Here is an 8,334-nt window from a genome sequence, read left to right on the forward strand (position 1 = left end):
CATAGTTCAAATGTGTTCGGTACTTTACGTTGTCCTTTCGCTGATATGATCGGCATTCCATTGCGATTTTTTGTGCTAAACAGCATTCGATCAATTTCGCATCTGAAAGTTTGCCAATTCTCGCTCCACATTGACCGCCCAGCATTTAAATACTTTTGCCAAGGAATTTTTGCCAGGAATGGCGAATAAATAACCATCCAAATGCCCCGAGTTGAACGCATTGCGGCCACAGTCGTTCTTCCCATTTTTGCTTAATGGACTCGTTTTCAATTAGATGCAATTCTTGTGCTCAATCGACGTTTTGGCCATAAAATTTAAAATGCAGTTAAATAAACCTCAAAGCCCTAATTGGGTATCGAAATCAATGGAACGCATAGAGGAAACAACTGATCATCAAACAAACAATCGAGTGGTGTGTTTATTCCACCCTAGACAAACAGTTTTTCGTCTAAAGTGACCGTTTTTTTCACACACTGTTTGAAAACAGTTAAATTACAAGTGAAAAACAATGAGAAACTGCGGCTGCTGCTTAATGGAAGAGCGGTTTTTGGTCCGATGACTTAATTTACACTGTGTTTCTTCAGCGTAAAATAACAGTAGATCGAGATTTCGGCGCTATTGGGTCACACTGAGTGTGAAACAGCAATGGGTTTTCGGTGAAGAAGCCGAAGATTCAATTAATTGTTGCTCAAACTAGACGAAGGAAAAATCGCGGGCAATAATTGCATTATTAAGACGGGTTTCTTGCGTTCCTCCCAATAACGGCAAAGCACGAGTCGATGGTGAAAAAGCGCAATTTTTTCTTCCTCCTGACACCTCAGTCGATATGCAAATGTGCTCGCTCATTCAGTCGCTATCATTCCAAAAATCCGATTTCGTTGAATGGAGAATTAAAAGGTAACGGTTAGTGAGATGTACTTAAAAGTTAGCAATCCTGCAAGAGCCGGTACCTGTTGCGGAACTGACTTGGAATTTTGTTGTTTTGATTACAGTTACTCTCAGAACCCGACGACTATTTTATACGATATTCTATAGGCTGGGTTCAGTGTGGTACCATCTGGTGCATGTGTTTAAGGGCGATGCTTGCAAATTTGCAGATGCAAGATTTTGAATCAACTTTCATTAATAAATACAAATTTAAACCAATCATTTGGTGGCGTTATATTGATGACGTATTCTCCATTTACAGTCATGGCGAACAAAAACTTGATGAATTTTTATCTTATCTGAATAATAAAGAACCAACAAAGACCGTAACGTCCAACGTGGATGGAACTTGAGTGGCCTTAAAATCAACTCAAAAACAATTTTTGATTAAATTAAACTTTTCGGAATTTGATTGAAAGTTTTTCAGTTGGGTGGGCTGATTTTGAAAACGCAAATATTTTAAGCCGCGAACGTATCAAGCGGGAACGCATCACCTGGCCATCCATCTGGCATCTCCCTTAGCATGCCATATGTGCGAGCGAGACAACCGATGACAACTACGTTCCAAAATGGAATACTCAGTTTCTTGTGTTCATCAGTTCATCAATTTTTGAATTAAATTGAACCCACCGGTTTTTTTTGTAAGCTGATTTTAAAACCAGGCTTTTTTCCATGAAAAACTTGGGTTTTCAAACTTTCCTGCTTTAAAAAACACTGACAAAGAGGCACCTTAGTAGTACCTTTTTCAGCTTGAGCTTGAAGCTACCCAAAAATCCTCTGCTTCTTGTCTGTATCATACAGGGTGCTAAAAATATGGGCATGAATGTGTGCAAGTTGGTCGGAGTAGGAATTTCTCCTTAATTACAAATGCTTAATGTTTTACAAATGATGTCGAAAATTTTCGGGACCACCCGTATGCTTTTCCTCGAACTGGCCATTAGCCGGGGTCAATTAAATTTTCTATTCGAATCAATTTGCTTTGGTAATGACGACGCAATTTTGCAGTAGGAAATTGTATTTTTTTCCTATTAGAAAGTTTGCTAGGAAATGTCGCTTTGCTTGATGCTTTGCTTCGTCGCTAATTGGGGCTAACTATTGGGCTTAAAATGCCTAATCGAAAAGGAAATAGTTCGATAATTTATTCAGCGAGCATCTAAGGAAATTCGAACGTAAAACCCGCCAGACAGACCAGCATCTTGACTAATTGTTCGCAATTGTATGCGTAGTTTACTTATTTTGCGGATTTTGCAATTGAAACTGTTTTGACAAATGCCTCCGCGGAAGTTTCCAGGAGGATTTAACGCAAGAGAAACTTACAGGGTTGTTGGAACGTGCACCATATAAGTACTAAAGTTTAGTGCTTCTCAAATATGATTGTTTGTGTGTAGTTGGGGCTGCACCACAATTGTCTGCAGGAGTTCTGTAGCAGATTGTTCGGTGTAGTAAAGCCAAAGTTTTTCAAGACTTTGTTGGTTTACCATGCTGTAAATGACTGGAAGTGTGTCTAAAACGAACAGTTTGAAAAGTGTGAAGTGGTAAGTGATTTTTTTGTTTTTAGTCATTGCTGTGCTTTTCTTTAGCCTGTGGAGGGTCTATTCATTAATATAGTGTGGGCGTTATCTTAAAGATTAACACAGCAATGTATACTTAGTCTTCTTAAGCTTTGAAGTAACAGAGCAAGGTTGAGTTTGGTCGGATGAGATCACAGAGGCCCCTTTGCGTGAATTTCCTTTCGTGGAGATTGTTGACTTGGGTTTCGTCAAAAATCTGCTTTAAATCAGGCCTTGTTCACATGTCTGAACGTTAATATTTTGTCGGGTTTTATCAAAGAAATCAAGGGTTTTTGAACTTGAAAAACTTACAAATTTCACCATTTGGTACGCTGGATTATCGATAGGTTCGCGTTTGTTTTAAAAATCCCCCCTTTACAAGCCTAGGGGTTTGGATGCATGCAATTTTGTATTCTTTCTATTCTAAAGTTTCATTCAATTCAGGCCATTTGCAAATTTTTCTCGAATTTTTAAATCTTGCGTTAGATGCTTCGTTAATAATGAAAACGCGTTTGTTTTAAAAATTCCTAAGTTGCGAAGTAGAGAATTTACACGGCCAGAATTTTGCATTCTTGCAGAAGGATCTTCGTTCGTTGAATGGGAAGAGTTTCATTCAATTGGGACATTTTGGTAATTTTTGCGAAATTTTTCAATCGCCCAGTAGATTGGATGCTTCAGTCTCGATTGTTACGCGTGTGTTTAAAAATTCATCAGTTCTCAATGCAAGCGTTTAGACCCCTGAAATTTTTTAATTTTGTAAAAAAATGTCCATTTGACAAGTGAGAAAAGTTTCATTGAATTCGCCCTATTTTGTAAGTTTTGAGAATTTTTTTAAGCGTCCGTTTTTTAATCCTTTAATCTCAGTTGTGCCGCGCTTGTTTTTTGAATCCATAGGTTCMAAACTCGGACATTTAGACTCTTGAAATTTTYGATTTTTGTAAAAGAATCTTCATTTGTCAAGGTCTGAAAGTTTCATTGAATTCACACTATTTGGTGATTTTCGGGAAATTTTTAATCGTCCGTTATTAAAGGCTTCAATCACAATTGTGCGCGCCTGTGTTATCAATCGATAAGTTCTAAACTCGGACATTTCGACTGTTGAAATTTTCGATTTTTGTAAAAGAATCTTCATTTATCAAGGTCTGAAAGTTTCATTGAATTCACACTCTTTGGTGATTTTTGGGAAATTTTTAATCGCCCGTTATTAAAGGCTTCAATCACAATTGTGCGCGCCTGTGTTATGAATCGATAAGTTCTAAACTCGGACATTTAGACTCTTGAAATTTTCGATTTTTGTTAAAGAATCTTCATTTGTCAAGGTCTGAAAGTTTCATTAAATTCACACTCTTTGGTGATTTTTGGGAAATTTGTAATCGTCCGTTATTAAAGGCTTCAATCTCAATTGTGTGCGCCTATGTTATAAATCGATAAATTCCAAACTCGGGYATTTAGACKGTTGAAATTTTGGATWTTTGTAAAAGAATCTTCATTTGTCAAGGTCTGAAAGTTTCATTAAATTCACCCTCTTTGGTGATTTTTGGGAAGTTGTTAATCGTCCGTTATTAAAGGTTTCAATCTCAATTGTGCGCGCCTGTGTTATAAATCGATAAGTTCCAAACGCGGGCATTTAGACTCTTGAAATTTAGGAAATTTTTTAATGAATTTTCACTTGTAAAGTGCTGAAAATTTCATTCAATCCACTCATTGGTAAATTTAAGATTTTTTGAGACGGTTTAGCAGTGCATAACAACAAACCACCTCTATTGATTCATAAAACACTTACTAGACAATATTTGCGACACGATTCACTTCTTACTCAGTTTTCTTTGAAGATTAATTACGATCAATTGAAGGCAAAAACCTCGTATTTTTGTTATCCATCATTGCACAACTATTAATGGAATCAGACTGTTAATGTTGCAGTTCTCAAGCTAATTTTTCCATTAAATTTCAATTTGGTCAAGGATTTGAAAAAAACGGTGATAATTGAATTAGATTGTTTGCCTCATTGCGAGGAATTTACCATTTGGAATCAGGGAATTGAAGTCTGCATATAAATGCAAAAATAACTATCAAATATTTGATTTTGATGAAAATTTTCACCTGATATAAACCCGGCAAATTTGGGGCCTTTGATTGCAATGAATTTTGTAGATTTGTATAGTAAAATTTACATTTATGTTCAATTAGTAAATTTCCGTTGCATGGAAAGTATGCTGGATTCAATTTATTGGTTTTTGCCATTATTGGATTAATTTGGATGATGGATGATTTTATTTTGAAATAACCTCCAATGTTGGTCTATCCGATTGGAGGCTTGTTTTTCCATTTATTTGTTCCATGTCGATGCATATTTACAATTACTTCAGCTCGCTTTTAATTAGTTTGGTTTCGTTGGAAGTTTTGTTATTTTATTAGTTTATCACTGGGGGTGGAGTTTGCAATTAAATCACATTTCCAGTGCGTTGGAGGTCCATTGCTTTATGAAAATAAGTACATTTTTCCATGAAAAACTGGCCGGGGTGATAGAATGTGCACAATTAGTGCTCTCAATCAATTTCACAGCATTACTCCATTGAACGAAATTGTAGCCTTGCAAAACCGTTTGGTAATTTATCAAAGTCCAACTGAACGTAACGATACTTTTTGTGATTGAAATTAAAAGTGTTACACGATAGGGAATTACATCAATCATCGATCGAAAGTGGTCGATAAAAATCGGCATGTTTGGCACTTTAATAATGAGCTTAATCGACGAACCCACGCAATGATTGTCTCGAATTTGGCACGAGGTAGTTGCTAAAAACACCTGGCTAATTGTTCCAAAAACTGTTGTTTTCCCCGTTTGTCGTTATTAATCGGGTGGCCGATAACAAAAAGTCGCTCCCACATTGACGAATAAATTTAAATTCTTTGACTAATAAAGTTATTAAAGCCGCTGGGTGGGCTGACGATAACTCAAGCAAATTGCAGACAAAAATGTTACTGTACAATCTGGTTATCTTGTCAATTGACTATTTTAATTAAACCTCATTTTATTATCTATTTTCAACTCTAGTTGCCCATTTATTGCTGTAGTTTCTGATTTCTTTGCTCCTCTTTATGCTGTGCGTGTTTTTCTTGTAATGTTCGTCTTTGTTTCGTCGATTTTTTCGCATTTATAAAAGGTTTAATTTTTGTTTTCTTCGAGCGGCGTTGATTGACTGCACATTGCCTTCAACTAAACTCTTGTTCTTCTAAACAATATTTCGGTTTAGATCTAATGGTTACCGATGTTGTGCCGAGTCTTCCGGAAAAAGCAAAAATGAGCCATTTTCGAGAAAACTTTTCTTGCTGGCTCGAACATTGAGAAACTTTTCAATGTTCGATTCCTCATTTTTAGCTAAAAGTTTCTCTTCTAATGTACACATCTGTTGCAATATTTGCTCATTAGTCTCGTAAAAATCTTGAAAAATCTTATGGTGCGATGGAAATCGTGATAATTATCGTGTTTTTCACTTTCGAATTTCCTTCCTGCTCCACTGGACCAGATGTAAATTAAAGTGCGCGCTTGAAGAACCGACAGCTGAAAATGTAATAAACATTTGGTTTTTTTCGGGTTTAATTAGAGCATAAACGAATTATTTTAATTTGCATTAATGGCTGGTGTTTATTGCGCTGACCCAGTTTCGAAAAGTACCGATTTTTCTTATCAATTATTCAAATAAATGAGGATTTATTGGGAAAACTGTCCCGCTTTGGTGGTGATAATGCGAGAGCCGAACCACATTTCTTAAGTGTTTTGCTGGCAAAAGCGGGCTAATTTAATTTATTTCGCACTACATAGTTGGCTGTTTGGATCAACAGCACATTTCCGTCTGTATTCGACAAGGTTTACGAATGTAGAAACTCAATTAAACGGCTAATAGCTGGAATTCCCTTCGCGCCCGATTTTAAAACTTCATAAGGTCGGTGTGCCTTTCCATTTAACTCGAATGTAAACGAACTAACTCCGACATGCCAACAGCAGTTTAATTGGATTTCGCTTAATTTTTAAAAGGGCTGAAATCTCTGGAATTTTGGCAACAGTGTTCAGTGTTAACCTTATGGGGCAATGATGCCATCTCCATGTCGAGGGAAGAGCAGTGGGCTGAGATATGTAAACATACGTAACGCAATGTCGATTTCATCTTCACTATAGCACAAAGCTTCCATTATGTGATAAAGTGAACTTGTGGAGGCTTCAAGCTTTCCCTTCTGTCGAAAGGCGATCCTACGCACAACTTGTACAAGCTAATGGCCAATCGGTAGATAAGAAAATTGTGGGTTTTTACATTTTGCGGTGCTTGAGACGTTAAATCTGTATCACTATTAGGGCCATGCAAGTACTATTAAATAATTTTGGAACTGAACTGATCCGAACTGATTTGGCGCTTTTAGAGAATTGGCAAAGTTTTTATTGCTTTTTTTACCACTGGATCACCACATGGGGTGGGCGAAAACCCCACAAAATTCACACAGTATTCCAAGCAATGAAGATTAAATTTTCAATTTAACGCTTGCAACTGATTGCATGTTGCTCCTGCTGCGCGGGCCTGCATTTTGCTGATTACAGCTTTGGCTCAAAATACTTACTAAACCATTAGATTAATGGTAAATAAGTACAAATGATGGTGCAAAATGAGGCTTTGCGATCTTTTTCGACAGGCAAAATTCACCGACGTTTTCTTTAGACAAAAATATTGTCTTTCCAACAAGTTTGTCTTTGCAAAGTGTAAACAAAATTTTCGTTTTTTGTTCATTAATTTCTTAACCGATTTACTGCCAAAATATTTTGCGCTTGAATGTTCTTTGGACTGAGGAAGCAAGATTTCAACAAAATGAACCCTACAGAACTAAATTTTTCGTAACTTTGGAACTGGATAAGTTCTTGACTGCTTTGAGCGATTTGGTTTCTGTTTGGAGCGTTATTGACCCCATTTGTTTCCTGTTGGTCAGTGTTTTGATAGAAAAATAATCATTTTAGTCAAATTTTCTACTGGATGGCAAAAAAAATAATTTGCAAAGTTTCACTTGTTCCTAGTTGGACTAAAAAGAGGTTTTTTGGGTCCCAACCACAAAGTCCAAATAACTCGAAACGGGCCCTGAATTTTTCGAATATATTTTCTGTTTACAGGGTGGTCTCGAAAAATCAACTTTTTGGTCTCAAAGTCGAAAATCGATATCAGAATTGCCCACGACATCTTTGAGTCCGGAAAATTTTCAACTAAGTAAAGTTTACTGTGGAGTTTTAGCTTCAACGCGCCTTTAGATTTTGAAAATCGGGTGAAGAGAAAAAATTATTGCTGCCAAACCAAAAAGTTGATTTTTACACCACTCTGTATAGAAATCAGATGCTCAAAAAAATCAATTTTTTGAAATACAGAAAACCGGATTTTTGTCCATCTGAGAGCACTTGGAACTTTTACCAATTTTGCATTATTTCGTATGCTCTGTTTTCTTTGCCCTTATTTGAAGCACTATTTTTCAGCAAAAACAGGCGTTAATGGCAAAATAATTGCACAAAATAACGCTTTAAGCAGGAATCAATTCGCTCTCACCAGTCAGAATTTATCCAGTGCCAAAGTCAGTGGAACGTTGATTTTGTTGAGCAGTTTAATTCCAAAAATCATTAGAAATTTCTAAGTGAAAATACGCTTTTCTTGTTAATTAAATATCAGAGACCGAGGCATTTACGAACAAGTGAACTGGTTAAGAATCTAGTTGAAAAAGCAAGAATATTTCATTTCACTTTGGACACCCTGTACTACCGTCGCTATGAACTTTGGGATAAAACATATTGGGCTGAAACGCAACATTTTTGCGAAAAGTTGCAAAT

The 8,334-nt window shown here is 36.4% G+C and overlaps 1 protein-coding gene across 1 annotated transcript in view; it reads left to right on the forward strand.

Annotated features, from left to right (window-relative positions):
- LOC109545764 (disco-interacting protein 2) overlaps nucleotides 1–8,334 on the forward strand; it is a 126,627-nt gene that overhangs the window by 861 nt on the left and 117,432 nt on the right. The window contains exon 2 of the mRNA XM_048669148.1: nucleotides 2,212–2,462. The gene's annotated coding sequence lies outside the window, so the exon portion shown is untranslated. The remainder of the gene's footprint in view (nucleotides 1–2,211; nucleotides 2,463–8,334) is intronic.

The sequence above is a fragment of the Dendroctonus ponderosae genome, unplaced genomic scaffold, assembly GCF_020466585.1.
Source record: "Dendroctonus ponderosae isolate FM_Combo_2020 unplaced genomic scaffold, Dpon_F_20191213v2 Dpon_F_20191213_8, whole genome shotgun sequence".
Taxonomy (NCBI): Eukaryota; Metazoa; Arthropoda; class Insecta; order Coleoptera; family Curculionidae; genus Dendroctonus; species Dendroctonus ponderosae.